The sequence below is a fragment of the Malaclemys terrapin genome, chromosome 4, assembly GCF_027887155.1.
Source record: "Malaclemys terrapin pileata isolate rMalTer1 chromosome 4, rMalTer1.hap1, whole genome shotgun sequence".
NCBI classification, from domain to species: Eukaryota; Metazoa; Chordata; order Testudines; family Emydidae; genus Malaclemys; species Malaclemys terrapin.
In genome coordinates this window covers 95,499,873-95,516,284 of record NC_071508.1, presented here as the reverse complement: position 1 = coordinate 95,516,284, position 16,412 = coordinate 95,499,873, and the positions used below count along the sequence as shown (strand labels likewise).

At 43.6% G+C, this 16,412-nt stretch overlaps 1 long non-coding RNA gene across 1 annotated transcript in view; it reads right to left on the bottom strand.

The window, feature by feature from the left end:
* Window positions 1-5,274: 5,274 nt before the first annotated feature.
* The window catches only part of LOC128836171 (uncharacterized), a 34,522-nt gene continuing 23,384 nt past the window's right edge, over window positions 5,275-16,412 (bottom strand). The window contains exons 2-3 of the long non-coding RNA XR_008444741.1: window positions 13,724-13,845; window positions 5,275-5,343 (exon numbers count right to left, since the gene is read on the bottom strand). This is a non-coding gene — a long non-coding RNA (uncharacterized LOC128836171). The remainder of the gene's footprint in view (window positions 5,344-13,723; window positions 13,846-16,412) is intronic.

Genomic DNA, 16,412 nt, shown 5'->3' with positions numbered 1-16,412 from the left:
AAGCCCTGCTGGGTGGTACTTGCTGCAGTGTCTAGCATCACAGGGTCCCCCAGCAGACAGCTGGCCCAAGCTACTGTTGTGATGCAGAAGCGTCAGCAGCCCAGAACCTCACTGTTCCTAGATTTCTAGGAGTATACAGTTATGTCAAGGTGAGATTACATCAATAATTCCACCAAGGAGTGTTTGATCAGGAGTACTGCCTGAAGGTAATGCCCCTTCACCCATACAAAGACTATTGTTTGCTCATTATCTCTGGGAGTTTCCAACACCTCATTGTCTCCAAGTCCAGCACATTACAAAGGTCACTTTCTTGTGAGTCTGTTACAGTCACGAGCTACTGTTCTTTAGCTGAAACTGTGGCCTTGTCTACACTTACAGCATTGCACCAGTGCAGATATACTGCTTAGAGAAGATGCTACTAACACTGACAAGAGAGTGTCTCCTGTCAGCATCGGTACTCCTCCTCCTCCAGGAGTTAGGTCAGTCTACTACATCGCTCAGAGGTGTGGATTTTCCAACATAAATTGGTAGTGTAGATGACACCTGTTCAGACTGATACTTTTAGCAGTGAAGGTCTCCAATTTAATCTCTGATGGCAGTCATTGGAGTCCAAAAGATGAAACTGACAACCTGTCCACTTGTGGTTATTAAAGACCCTATGGAATGTTTTGTAAGAGCAGGGATCGAAATCTTAATGTGCCGCAAACATTCCAGTTCAGGTAATTACATCCGGCTTACCTAAGAGACTCATTTATTTTCAATTGGAGGAAGTTATTCTTCACTTCTTTCTATTAACAAAAATATAAATCACTTCTGAGGTATGCTGACTGAACATGGACAATTGTGTTCCCCTCAGAGATGGCTGGATTTCAGGTGAAAGTGAATTGCTTCAAAACACACACACTCTCTCTCTCTTTCGAGGGTTTTGAAATTCTTCTGGATGACAGATCCTATATAAGCATTATTGTAACAACCTATTTTTATTGTTACACCTCTACCCCGATATAACGCTGTCCTCGGGAGCCAAAAATCTTACTGCGTTATAGGTGAAACTGCATTATATCGAACTTGCTTTGATCCACCGGAGTGCGCAGTCCCGCCCTGCCAGAGCACTGCTTTACCGCGTTATATCTGAATTCGTGTTATATCGGGGTAGAGGTCTATATCAATACTGATTACATTTTCTGAATGCTCAAAAATCTTAAATCAGATTAAACTCCCTTTTTATTAGCTAATAAATGGCCAGGTCCAGTTACATTTTTGGTTTCAATATTTAGCTGCTTTCTTCATTGAGTTAATTGCTATGACTGCCTCTGGATCATCTACAGTACTTCAGCATAGTGCTTAGTCTCCTTTCCTTCCTCTTCTTAGTCTTTTACTTTCAGAGACAGATTTCTGATGCACTATATTAATGGCACAGCAAAAGGCCTTATCTGAATCCTTAACCAAGATCAAGGAGAGAGTTTAGGGTAGATTCTCCTGTTAGGGCAGGGTGAATGGTTTGGGTGGGCATCTGAGCCCACCCAAATGGGCTACATTTTAGCCTGCTGCACTGAAGCCAATTATATGCAAATTCATATGGCACATGCAATACTAAAAACAAATATTTTCATGCCATCATCCCAGCTCAGAAAAACCTTGTACGCTGGGCTCTTGCTTCCAGAACATGAGCTAAAGTTAGGGTTTTCCCAACTTTGTGTTTAGAACTCAGTGTGCTTGGGGTCCAGATGCCCACTCCTTACGTCTTTTTTTAGGCCACCCTGATCTAAATAATTTTTAAGCATATAATGCATTTATTTACTAAACACCTGGAATAGATAGCAGTGGTTTGTAACCTTACAATGCCATGCAGAGTTGCGCTATCCCAAGAGCAGGTATGATGGTGACTTAGTGTTTGCTTTGGTAGATACAGACCTGACATTAGCAGCTCTGTACATTTCATAACTGAGCATGTTTTCCCCAGTAGTATTTATTATTTATTTGCATTTCAGTAGTGCTGAGAGCCCCTAATCATGGACAAGGACCCCATTGAGCTAGGTTCCGTACAAGCACAGCACAAAAATAGAGTCCCTGCCCCAAAGAGTTTACAATCCAAGTTTGTTCAGTACAAGAGCTAGCTGTGACTCCTCATGTGTATTAAATGCCATTCTTGGCTCAAAGTCCAAATAGCTTTCTGCATACTTTGAAACATTACAAGAGCAAGCACTTAAATTAAGAAAAGTGAGGTTCTGGATCAGCCTTCTAATAGGAGTGGAGGCAAGAAAATGAATGGGTTTTAAGACAGATCTTGAAAAGTTCAAGATTACATGACATGGTTGCCTCTAATAGCAGGAAACTGGACTTGATGACCCAGGAGGTCCCTTTCAATCATACATTCTCATGTTCTTAGAAGGTGGGGTGGAGGGATAATGTATTCCTCTGGCTTTTTCCTCCTCTCCCACACAAGGCTCTGGGGAAAGTAGAAGGCTATCAGTTGGGTGTAAATAGGGTTGCCAATTTTGGTTGGAGGGATTCCTGGAGATTTCATCACACGACATAATCTTTAATTCCTGGAGACTCCAGGACAATCCTGGAGGGTTGGCAACCCTACATTTAGAACAGGGGGGTGATGGTGCTGTGAAGGTGGCTGATTCCCCCTCTCACGTGGACAGGGAGAGATCAGCACATGGAAGGCCCTTTCTGCACACAGGACATAGTCTGTCTCTGAGTTAGAGTTTAAATATGGTTCCCTAATATGGTTATAAATCCTACATAAATAGAGCTTAAGACTCAATAGCGAAATACTGAATACAGTAAAGAACTGAATGCATGCTATCTGGCTGCATGTCTGCACAGACTTAATGTAGACTCTTGAAGATCTACCCCAGCATAGGTGCGGAGTTTCTAATCTGCCAGAGGGTGCTCCCTCTGGCTCCACCCAGCCCCTGCCCCCACTCCTCTCCTTCCCCCAATGCCACACTGCCCCCACCCCGCCTCTTCCCACCCTGCCTCTTCCCCACCCAGTTCTGTCCCCTCCCCCAAGCACGCTGCACCCTCATTCCTCTCCCCCTCCCCCTCAGTGCCTTCAGATGCAGCAAAACAGCTGATCCGCAGCAGGGGGTAGGTGCTGGGAGGGCGGGGGAGGCACTGATCAGTGGGCCCACTGGTGGGCAGGAGGCACTGGGGAGGGAGAGGCGTTGATGGGGGGCTGCCGATGGGTGCTCAGCACCCACCATTTTTCCTGTGGGTGCTCTAGCCCCGGAGCACCCATGGAGTTGGCACCTATGTACCCTACCATGCATTAGTCCTACTGAAAACCTGAAAAGCACCAACAGCTATTGCATCTACAGGATACAGCATCTGCATGAACAAATCAGGTAATCTAGTGTGCAATTTTCTGATTTAAGCAGAAGAATATCCACTTGTGGATATGTGCACATGTGGGCTTTTCTAGGCACACCTAGCATATGCATTTTAGTAGATCCACCCATTGTGATTTCTTTTGAAAGTTTAACCTGTAGTATCATTTGATCAAATTCTGTAGCCCTTAATTGGGCAAAATTCTCACTGATGTCAATACAAGTTTTTGCTCGATTAATTTGGCCCATAAATTGTAAACGTCAAGGCTTGTAAACAATGAAAGGAACATGTATGAGACTGGTGAATTTAAAAACTCACACTACCAGGAGGTAGTGCGAGAGGGCATTATGCTCTTTCACAAACACTGAGCAACTGAAGAAGCGATGGAGGGGATTAGCATGTACAGTACGGCAGTTTCGCCTGAGGTGTTATATGGCATGCCAGATGTTTGAGTTGCACAAACAAAAGACAAAGAAAAACATTCAGAACTTACTGAATTACTAGGAGCCTTCTCCAGACTTTGCTCCCTAAAATGATACTTTGTGGACTAAAGTATGAACTTGATTACTTAAGCATTCAGGACCAATGTCAATATACCCTAAAGTCAGTTTTATTAAATAATGTTTTTATTTAAATTTAAACAGAAAATCTTTAATATTATCACAATGGTATGATCAACACAATACACTTTTTCTCATGGTAATCCCCTAAATCCACTATAGAAAATCTCTGTTAAAATACATTGATTACAGGGCTAGGAAATATATAGAGCCTTAATGCAGTGTCTTCCACCTCTGGATACAGGGTCAAAAATCGTAAGGTCACAAATACACAAGACTTTGTTGGTCTCAATCTAATTTCTTTATCTGCCCCCCATCACAAAACGGCCACACAATATTTGCAAAGTATATTATGACTATCCTTCCCTGATTAGGCGAGAATCAGGTATGGAATAGCTCAGTTAAAGAAAGATACCTTAACTGGGCTATTTGGGAAATCTGCAGAGCATCTATTGGACTTGTGACTAATTCTATGCATTCGGTCCTAAAATGCACTCCAACCCCAAGTTGATCCTGAAAACTGTAGTATTAATGGCACAGTGGGTATAACTGAGGGAAGAATTTGGGCCACTGAATGGTAAAAAGGGGAACACAATTGCTCTTTCAGATGACCAGTGGCGGCTCCAGGCACCAGCGCTCCAAGCGCGTGCCTGGGGTGGGAAGCCGCGGGTAGTGGCCTGCCAGTCCCTGCGAGGGCGGCAGTCAGGCAGCCTTTGGCGGCATGCCACGCCGGTCCTGTGGATTCAGCGGCAATTCGGTGGCGGGTACGCCGAAGCCGCGGGACCAGCAGACCTCCCACAGGCATGCCGCCGAAGGCAACCTGCCTGCCGTGCTTGGGGCGGCAAAAAAGTTAGAGCCGCCCCTGCAGATGACCACATAATGCTCTACTCAAGCATTACTACATTAGATGAGTTAGGGTAATCAACTTGTACTGAAAACAAAATGAGCTGTCAGCTTTGTGTTTATACAAACAGTGTACTTCACAAAAACAGAACCACCAACAACCAGAGGCAAACAACAGAACATGTGCTTTGGCAATTTAAGTTCACATTCAAATTGTGCCATTAAAAATAGGTTGGTAATCACTCTTTATGATGTTAAAACTGAATAAACCTGTTGCTTTCTTTAATCATCCATAAATGACCACATGCACAGCTTTCAACGTGAAGCATTCACACTGAACTAAGGTGATCTGCTGAGGAATTTCCATTTGCGTCTTAGGAATGCATGACTGGAAATATCATGAAAAATTCCTTGACAGTTCATCTTCTACTTAGAAAATGTGTTAAAAAGGTGTACAGTCTTTTAAACCATGCTCTTTATAAAATCCTCTGGAATGTTTCAAATGGAAATCCATTTCCTTACCACATTTCCCCTCTTCCATCCCCCCTGCATACTGATTTATTATTGTAGGGTTATTCTTGAATTCTAGGCTGCTGACTGACTGTAAAAACAAACAAACAAACAAACAAACAACATAATTGAAGCATTTGTTTGGAAAAAACACAGATTTAAAATATTTTTGCAAACAGACATAAAAATTCAGCATACTTTTAGATGGGACGTCCCTTCTATCTCTGACTATGAATTTGTTGTGAAGTGAACAAAATTAAAGTAAGTTGAGCAGCATTCTTCATATTTTTATTTGAAAAGCTTTGTAATTTTCATAAGGATAGACGGTTTTAAAAAACTTCCACCTTCCTCCAAAAATATCTCCTTAGTAGTGTAAGATCTCACCCATCACATACCTCAACCAAAATTCCCACAAATGCCCTCTCTATCCGTGCTAGGAATAGAAACGTGCTGTTACCAAAATGTTCTACAGATGTTGACCAGCACAGTTCTTGCATGACTTGGCATGAAAACCATTTCCAAACATGCTTGTAGCTAGTATGAGTTTAGCTTTGCTGCAGTGTCCAGTGTGGACAGGGACTTTTTTTAAAACAAAGAATAGTGCCATCATAATAGTATGGTATTCCATAGAACAGGGGTGGGCAAACTTTTTGGCCCGAGGGCCACATCGGGGAATAGAAATTGTATGGCGGGCCATGAATGCTCACAAAATTGAGGTTGAGGTGCAGGAGGGGGTGCGGGCTCTGGGGTGGGGCTGGGGATGAGGAGTTTGGGGTGTAGGAGGATGCTCTGGGCTGGGACCAAGGGATTTGGAGGGCAGGAGGGGGATCAAGGCTGGGGCAGGGGTACGGGAAGGGGTGCAGGTTCCGGCTGGGGGTGCAGGCTCTGGGGTGGGGCTGGGGATGAGAGTTTGGGGTGCAGGAGGGTGCTCTGGGCTGGGATCAAGGGGTTCAGAGGGGGGAGGGGGATCAGGGCTTGGGCAGGGAGTTGGGGTGTGGGGAGAGGCTCGGGGGTACAGGCTCTGAGAGGTGCTTACCTCAAGCAGCTCCCAGAAGCACTGGCATGTCCCTTCTCTGGCTCCTATGTGGCAGCATGGCTAGGCAGCTCTGCACGCTGCCCCATCCACAGGCACCGCCCCTGCAGCTCCCATTGGAGCATGTAAGAGCTGGAGCGAGGCCATGCCGCAGCTTCCAGGAGCTGCGTGGTGCGGCCCCCGACCCAGCGCCCTGGCTGGAGCGGGGTCAAGCCATGTGGTGCAGTTCGTAGGCCAGCTTAAAACAGCTTGTGGGCCAGATCTGGTCCGCGGACAGTAGTTTGCCCACCCCTGCCATAGCATGATCTATACCATATAGGCTATTTTCATAGCAAGTCTATAGCACTGTTGTGTAATAACATGACTTTTGCCATACTTATGTTTGAAACCAGTTGCAAACATAATTTAAAAAGCCTTAATGTGGCTTGCTTCTTATGTTCCACTTCACTTTGCAACTCCAATACTGTTCTTCCAAAGAACCAAATCACATCTCTTCCTCCCACCCCTAGTTATCTCTCTAGGGCCTCACTGTTATCTCTCTTATCATTTAGAAACCTTCTCTCCTACTAATTACTGGAGGGTATTTCCAGACTCCAAACCAAGGACCATCCTGCTAATTTCAAATTTGTTATTTTTAAATCCTCTCTATTGCTGTCACTGTCAAGTTAAATTGCCTGATAAATCCCTATTGTCATAAACAGCAGGAATTAGCCTGTACATATTTCCCCTTTCCCTTTTGACTGTGATTCCTCTTTACTCATCACTGTCTGGCTGTTTTCAACTTAACCATCAGGAGAAAAAAATCCCATGTAAAACTAAAACAAAATAAGAAACAAAACATACACAACTCCCCATCACCACTCCAACAAAACCAAAAAGTCCTCATTCTCAAAACTTTCTTAGGTCCATAGAATGCCTGCTGGGGAGGAGTGGTTTGTACGATGTGACTTTTAGCTTTGTTCCATGTGCCTAGACCTTTCACATCCTGTTGGAGTCATCCTGTTGGGGTTCCTTGTAAATACATCATTCATTGTGGCCAGGGCTAGCTCCAGCTATTTTGCCGCCCCAAGCGAAAAAAACAAACAAAAGATAAAGCCGCCATCGGTGGCACTTTGGCGGTAGCTCTACCGCGCCGCTTCATTCTTCGGCGGCAATTCAGCAGTGGGTCCTTCGCTCTGAGAGGGACTGAGGGACCCGCCGCCCCAAGCACCTGCTTCCTTTGCTGGTGCCTGGAGCTGGTCCTGATTGTGGCCCACGTTTCGCGGGCGTGTGTGTTTGTGCATGTACAGTAGCATCACTTACTGTTTGTTTCTGATATTGTTGATTGTCCTACTTTCTTGTACAGTGGCATTTTTTCCCAAAGAGGTGCCAGCCTCTGATTTTATTCCTACCCACATCTGACTCAGTGTCTTTCACCTGTTTAGGTAGGAAGGCTCTTTTGAATTTATTTTCTTAGAGCAGCCCAATACCTTTCGATGCTAGTCTCTAGATGAGTTTACTAAGCTGAAGGAGAGTGCTACCTACCCTTTAAGGATGTGCTCCTAACAGAACAAGGCTATGCTAGGTTGGTGTCAGCACAGGTCTAATTTACCAAACCTTATACCTAATTCAATTCTCTTCAGATTTTCTTAGCTCTACCATGGTGATAGGTGCTATAGAAATCCTGTAACATGACTGGCAGATAGAGTCTGTTGAGGCAAGTTCTTTTTATGCTCATGTATCAGCTGAGAAATTACTGCTCTCAATTCCAAGAAAGTTTGTGTGGCTAGATTGGTGTGATAATTTGGGGAGCTGTGTGCAATTTAGGAATTCTGTTTGATGTTGGGGACTCTTCGGCTATGTCTACACTCTGAGCTAAGGATGTGATTTCCAGCTTGTGTAAACATACTTGTGCGAGCTCTCATCTGAGCTGGCAAGCTAAAAATGTAGCATAGCCATGATATCATGGGCAGTGGTAATGGTAGAACCATGCTAGCCATCCAAAGTACAAACTGTCCTGAACCCCATAGGTATGTACTCGGCACAGCTAAGCCATGCCACTGCTGCCCATGCTACTGTGGCTACACTGCCATTTTTAGCTTGATAGCTCAGATGAGCACTAGCACAAGTATGCCTACGTGAGTGAGGAATCACACCCCAACTTGAAGCATAGGTGTAGCCTTTGTGTATCTGTGTCAGACTGCGATCTTCCTTTTGATCGTAAGGCTGTTCTTTGCCTTCTGGCTGTCCTTTTATCTCCATCTTGGGCTAAAATTCCAAGGGATGGTGGCACAGAGATAACAATGGAAGGTTGTTAAACTTTGATGTTTGTCCAGTAAAATGGAGCACCTTTGGACAAAGAGGGCTAATGTTCAGGGCAAACCAGTTTTTCACATCTGAACTCCAGGGGATGGTAACAACAGCAACAGATCTCATGACAGAGGACTTGGCACCACTGATGGGACTGAGTAGGGAGTCACCTGACAAAAAGAGCTGGAGGTTCTAAAAGAAAGGGTCTCTCACTGGCTATTTTAGAGAGAGATGGAAAAGAGAAGAGAGAAACTCCATGTTCCAGAGGAGAAGACATATGAAGGAAGGCAGGGGAAGAGGAAGGATCCTGGGTTCCTTAGATGACTCTGACCTATCCTTAGAAAATGCTCAGGAATGGTGAGAAAACTGAGGCAGGGAAATGCATAAGTTATGTTTAGTATTTGGTCTAGAGCTGCATGTTTTGTGTGCTGCTAAAGTAAAGAGAGTATTTAGGACATAGGTGCCGACTTCCTCTGTTTCCGGGGGGGGAGGGGGTGCTTGACCCCACTCCACCCCTTTCCCCAAGCTCCCACCCCTGCCCTATTCCGCCACTTCTCACCCCCACTCCACCCCAGGACCAGCCCCCACTCCACTCCTTCCCCCACCCCACCTGTAGGAGGCACTGCAGGGAGGGGGAGGAGCTGATAGGCAGGTCTGCTGATAGGCGGGAGGCAGGGGGAAGGTGCTTATCTGCAGGGCTGCCAGTGGGTGCTGAGCACCCACTATTTTTTTCTGTGGGTGCTCCAGCCCTGGAGCACTCATGGAGTCAGCGTTTATTATTTGGGAACCCTTACAAAGTCTGTGTGACTTTTTTCTTTTTCTTTTTTAAAACTATCATAGCCCCGGAAGAGATAATTGTAATTGCAAAGTGCCCATAAGATGGTGCACTGGGAAGAGATGTACTGTGCAGTCTGGTATTGAGGCCAGGGGCAGCTGGGCTGTGTAGTCTCATTTCCATGAAGGGGTAACAGATAGAAAGCCTGTGCCCTGAAAGCATGCCAGAGAGGCCAAGAGAAAAGACAATGCTGCAGGCTCCTCAGGCCAAGGGAAGCTGAAGAGTACTCCTAAATGCATATGTAGTGACCAGATTTTTCAGCGATGCTGAGGCGCCCACAACTCCCACTGGAGTCAGAGAGACACAGGACGACTTTGTCGGTTAATTTTATGTTCCAATGATTATGAAGCAGAAGATGTCAATTTATGACAGACATGAGTCCAAACAAGTCCCTAGAGACAAACATCCCCAAATTTGGGGATTCACTGCTACGTTATACACAAGGCATTTTACAGTGTTTAATTGTTAGAATTCTTAGTGTGAATTTCTAGAAGTGGAGAATGGGTTCCTCATAACAAAGATGGGAAATGAAATGCTGTGAAATCTATTTTAAGTGACCACTTGAGGCACTGACACAAACACCTAACAGCTGGTTTTCTTAAGAAATGGAGCACCACTAAAAAGATTTACACATACTTTGGAGGAGTTACTTAAGACAGGAGATTGCCCAATTGGTTTCAGTACAGGTTTCACTGTGTATCATAATTGTTTATAGTAATTTATTTACAATTATTTCTCAAGATTGTTCAGTAATTTGCGAAGATTATATGTATAATGCTACCACCTTAGGCCTAATTCTGACCTCACACCAGTTTTATACCAGTTTAACTTCAGTGAAGTTATCCCTGATTTACATTAGTCAGAATCAGGCCCATTGGGCTTACATAGCCCAGGGACACTGTAAAACTTCTATTTAATTAGGAATGCAGGATCAGGCCCTTAGTACTCAGTTCAGAAGTGTAAGAGGGACTAGTATGATGTATAGTTTCAAGTTCACAAGATAAGACTGAAGTGATCTGTTTTGCCCAAGTCCGAGTAACACCAACCATTTCCTGAGTTTTATAGTTTATTCAGCTGTGCTCCTTGGTCAGACCAGTGTGCCTGGCTGGACTGAAGTGAGTGGCCTATTGAAATAATTTATAACAAGACTCTTTGTGCTGCATTTTCTACAAGGCTGGAAGGCAATACGTTTCTGCTATTTTGAACCAAACTTGCAAAGTAAAGCTGAAGCAGCTAAATCAAATCAAGTTTACTATAATGCTCAGTTGCTTGTATGAATGAAAAGACATGGGCCAAATTATTAACCTTTTTCTTCAAACTAAATAAATTTCAACTTTTACAATTGGATCACTTCAGAGGAGTACCCAAATTCCATCTCTCCAACCTGCTGTTTGCTTTATGCTCAACAGTTTTAGGCTTCAGAACAAGCTGATCACCAGATGGCATCAGGATGAAATCCCACAACCCTTTATGGCATAATACTGCAGTTAGGTGCCATAGAGAGCTTTGTGTCTTCCTCAAAGCATTCTGCAGCAGCCACTGTTGGAGGCAGGACACCAGCCAAGATGGAGTATTGAGCCATTGGGTGCAGCAATTCTTATGATCACCACAGGGGTTCTACCGTTAGTAGCATTTACAGCAATATGTGGTTTCCAGAAGTCATTGCTGGTCTTTGACAACTATTCTATTGAAAACGGATCTGCTCTGAAATCCCATCTGAAAGGCATACATAACTCTTTCTGGATTGTTTATGCCCTATAAAAGCTCCACTGAATTCCAGGTTTGAATCGAGCAGATTATTTAGACCTGCTGGGGAATGCTAGACCTGTTGATATAATTCACTAAACATTACACTATAGGATTTAGATATCTAAGGTAGGAGGCTTTCGGGGGGATGACGTTAAAGAAAGGGAGAAGAATCTGGTTTGGATTGGAAGGAGAAAGGAGGAAATGGAAGGATCTTTCACACTTAATTTTTTGAAACGTCTGAGGATGGTCCATTAATATGCATGTTTATTGCTATACAGTAAAGCCTATGAAGATTGGATTATTTAAGAAATAATGCGTTGTAAAACATGTACTGTGTAGTATTAATTCACACCTAGCATAATGTGAGGCACAAGGTTGAATGGTTAGACCAATGGTTCTCAAACTATGGGGCGGGAACGTGTCAAGGGAGGCGCGAGCTGTGTGTGCTTTTTTTTAAGAGCTCTGGCTGTCAGCCCCGGGTGGCTGGGGCTCAGGCAGAAGGGCAGTGCACACCTGGTAGGTGGGGATAAAGGGGACAGCCAGAGCGCCATCACCCAGGCTCAGGTTCTCCTTCCCCCCCACTCTCAATCTCTCACCGGGAGACAGCCCAGGGTCAGGATCTCCTCCAGCTCCCACCCCCCTCATTCCCTCACTGGGAGGCAGTCGAGGCTTGTGCTCTCCTCCCTCACCCCAATCCCGCACCTGGAGGTGGAGGGACTATTAGCCCCAGGGTGGCAGCAGCAGGGCAGCAGTAAGAGTGCAATGGGGCACTAAGTCGAATATCACTTTTCACATTGCCACCCTTCTGTGCTGCTGCCTTCGAAGCTGGACACCCAGCCAGCAGCCATTGTTGTTCTCCTCTCTGCTTTCAGAGCTGGGTGACAATATATGTACTTGTGGGGGGGTGTGTGGGGGGTGAGGGGTGAGAGGGTGTAAACGACACAAAGAAGGGAGGCCTGATCAAATAAGTTTGAGAATCATTGGTTTAGACTGTAAGCATTTGGACAGAGGCTACATCTTCCTTTGTATTTGTACAGTACCTAGTGCAAAGCCTTACTGGGTACTTTAGGTGCTACCTTAACACAATAAATAACCAACAAAAAAGGCTTCTTTGTATTGTTAATTAATGCTTTGATTGTAATCAGCTACAACTCAGCTCAGATCTCTGAACTGTTAACTCCAATCCCTCCAGCTGCAGCTCAGAATTCTAATCAGATCATTGAAATTGCTTGGGTTTTTTTCCTGATTATTTTATAATTTCTAATAAGTTGTCTATCTGACACTCATCCGAAAACAAAAAATTGCACTTTATCTCAGGGCAAGTAGATTTTACTGGATCGGAGTAAAAATGTATTAACATCACTGTGCTTCTAACTGTCTGCAAGGAAAATTTTGCTCCATTAAATCCAGTCTCTCAGGTTTAGAAAAAATATAGCTAAGTATAGAAAATGCAAATACTCCTTTCATCTTAGGCATTTGTAGATCAGTTAGTTTAAGCACACACAAATTATTCCAAATGCATTTTGGAAAATTCTTGTCATATTAGGACTATTTAATAAAAAAAAAGTCTGGGATAGATGAACCTGTCCCTGTATGTTTTATGATATGTGAAATCTAAAACTGTACTATGATATTTTCATCACAAAAATATGCAGAACATTTAAAGAAATGGACTCTCTCTCAGCATGACCAAAATTAATTTGGCATAATATTTTGGACTTTCAGACTTCTGGAATCAGATTATGGTACATCTTGAGCTGTGAATGTTGTATGCCAGCTTTCCAGTTGCATCATGCTCCTACTTGCTAGGTAGTATTATTTATGCAGCTTAGAAACTGTAATGCTTTTGTTGTTTGTGTGCTGCACTGTTAAATGCAAGAACTCTACACCATTAGGTTTAGGGCAGCAGACATTTTGTTCTCACAGTTGCAGTAGCATGTCACACGAGGGATATACAGTAGACTGTTATTTTTTGTTATTTTCCGTAATCTAAAAATAGTAATTCTAGACTGAAAGGTTAAAATTAGGGCTTTGGTTTTTCGTATGGAACATAACAGGTAGGGTATCATCAGACAAACAAGTGATATGCCTTTCACATTGCTGACATGCATGCCACAAAATTTTGCAACACCTCATTTTGGAACCTGATCCCTTGATAACACAAAGAGCAACTTGATGTAGGATCTAGCATAGGTGTTATATGATCTTTGGCCTTTTTGTGATGTGACAATTATAACATATGTTGCCAGGAAAAACCATTGTACACACTTTCAAATTATCTGTTATGTTATCTGCTATGTTGCAGACCTTCAAACATAGTTCCAAGTGTGGCTCAGATAACGATATCACTTAGGATAATAAAAATACTTAGAGCTTTACATCTTCATAGTACTGTAAAAACATTTTGCCTGATTCTCATCTCACATTTTACACCCATATAACTACTGGTTTCATTGTAGTTACACCCGTACAATACCCTTGTAACGGAGAGGAGACTCAAGTCCATTAACTAATTAATCCTAACAGTAATTTCTTGTGAAGATGTGAAAGTGACAGAGAGGTTACCTGAGTTGTCCAATGCAGAACATTCAGTTAGTGGTAAATTAAGGATTTGTCCTTGGCTTCTAGCCCGTTGTTCAATCCATTACACTGCTGCCTTCCTCTGATGGATCCTTCTATGATTATACCTGCATGTACATGCAATATAAGTAGAAAGAAGTTATTTGTTCTATGTTTGGCATCGAGAACAAACCACCATGAAATGTAGACACCACAGTGAGGCACAGTATATAACTAGAATAGACTAGAACAAAACTAAACCAAGGATACACATCTAAATCTAACCTCAGGTATGGGGCTAGCTATTTTGTTGTGAATAGTGTGAATCTGGAAATGCCTCCGTAGTGAGATCTGTATTGCAGGCAGAGCAGTGTTGACTTTGATATTCCCTGCCCTGCTTGCTTGCATAGACCAAATGGCAATCTGGAGATCTCCACAGAGGGGAAACTTAGCCCTCAGGCCACGTTTCTAAGAATGAAGCAGCCAAAACAATACAAACCATAACGTTGAACGGTTCCTGTTCTTTCAAATACACCTTTTTTCTTCACATATCCATATTTGAGAAGATAGTCACAAAGCAGTAGCGAGCTTCTGTAGCCAAAGAGTTAGCGCTTGAAGGGTGTGTCTACACTTGCAAAGAAAAACCCACAGCACTTTCAGAGCCTGGGTCAATTGACTTAGGCTCATGCCACAGAGCCAAAAATAGCAAGCGTCCCCCTTCCCCTTCAGAGCCCAGATTCCAGTCTGAGCAGGAAATGTCTACACCAGTGGTTCTCAACTTATTTACTATTGTGGGCCACATAGGCAGCTCTCTGTTTTATATGTGGGCCTCATCCACACACACACACCTCTACCCCGATATAACGCTGTCCTCGGGAGCCATAAAATCTTACCGCGTTATAAGTGAAACTGCGTTATATTGAACTTGCTTTGATCCGCCGGAGTGCGCAGCCCAGCCCCCCTGGAGCACTGCTTTACCGCATTATATCCGAATTCATGTTATATCGGGTTGTGTTATACACATATATACACACACACTACCTGTATGGCCCTGAGGAAGTCGCATGCAGTGGTGCTGGAACAATTTGTATGGTGGGGGTGTTGAGCTCCATTGAACCAAACTGTAAACCCTGTATATGGTGGAAACTACTTCAAGCCAGGGGATGTGGCAGCACCTCCAGCACCTCTAGCTCCAGTACCTATGGTCACATGGGCCGTAATTGTGTGCTGATTGGGCCACGTGGCTCATAGGCCACGGGTTGAGAGCCACTGGTCCACACTGTTATTTTTAGCTCCACCAGCCCAAGGCCCATGAGCCACAGTCAGTTGACCCAGGCTTTGAAACTTGGTGCTGCCTATTTTTCTTTGCAGTGTAGTCATACCCCTAGATGCACAACAAAGATATATTTATTATATTTTGAATCTGTGGTAGCTCTGTTTTGTTACAGGGAGTGTTATTGATGCTGCTATTTTTTTTTTTTTTTGCCCCATCAGAGTCCAAGACCTTCTAGCTTTGTGTGGTTCTCCACAAAGTGTGATTTAAAAAAAAAAAAAAATTCTTTATTGAGCAGGAATACAATGATTCAATTGATTTTAAATTTAGAAACACTTGACAAAAATAGAAGTTTCCTAGTCCTTTCTCCCTTGATGGTGTGAAGAGTGTTGTCAGAGTATAATGTTTTTGCCTAATGTTATTTAGATCAAATTTCATAGGCCAGACAGGATGAAAGAAGCCAGAAAATGAGTATCCTCATGCTGCTTCATAAACAATATCACACAACTTGAAAAGGCAGTGGTTGTAGGGGTCTTGCTTTCGACCGCGTGTCCTCATTTCCCCTTGTTTTGTTGCCCAGGATTCTTGTGGCAGTGTGAAGTTAAATGGAACCTCAGAAGTAGTTGGTGCAACCATGTCAACACATGGCACTATTATACAAAAACTGTGTATGCATAAGAATGTATTTAAGTAAAGCTGTGAAAGAAAAATTGGTCAAGTGCAGAAAGGTCACAGGAGGTTTAGCCTTTGAAGTGAGTCTATCTACTCTCTCCACCAAAAGACCCAGACTGTGGATGGCCTTTGCTCGGGTGTGCAAAGGAAAGGGAATATGGAGTCTTTTCTCTTTTGCTCCCTCCCTGCAAAGATTTCAGCCACAACTGTAGTTTTGCTAGTCTCTTGAGCACAGGGCCTGCTCCAAGATAATCTCCTTTAGGGGACTTAGAATGGGTGGAGAAGGGGAGGCCATGGATCTGCACTCTGCTTCAGCAGAGCACGTCAGAGGAAATGTACATTCCAATTTAGTAAGGCGTGACCCAGTGAATGTCTCTTTGGGCACCAGGGAGCTCTGGAAGGAATTGTGACAATGCTAGGGTGGCATGACTCCATACCTCCGCCAGTGTGGCTTTATGTCTGAATAGCACAACCCTACCCACCATTTTACAAGTCACTGGCACTGTTATAGTAATGGCTAACCTACCATTTCCACAATAATCTTTGAGAAATTTTCTGGATATAAAATTTGCTCCAGGGTATTTAGCAAATCATGTAAAAGAATTAAGTGCTTTTGGCATTGCAACTGCTTCCCTCAGTGTTGTCTAAAAAGAAAATCACTTTACTGAGTATTTATTGGAATAATGACCTCAGATAATCAAAGGTGGTTGGGATGGGGTTAAAAGAGGGTGTTACATTTCTGAAAATTAT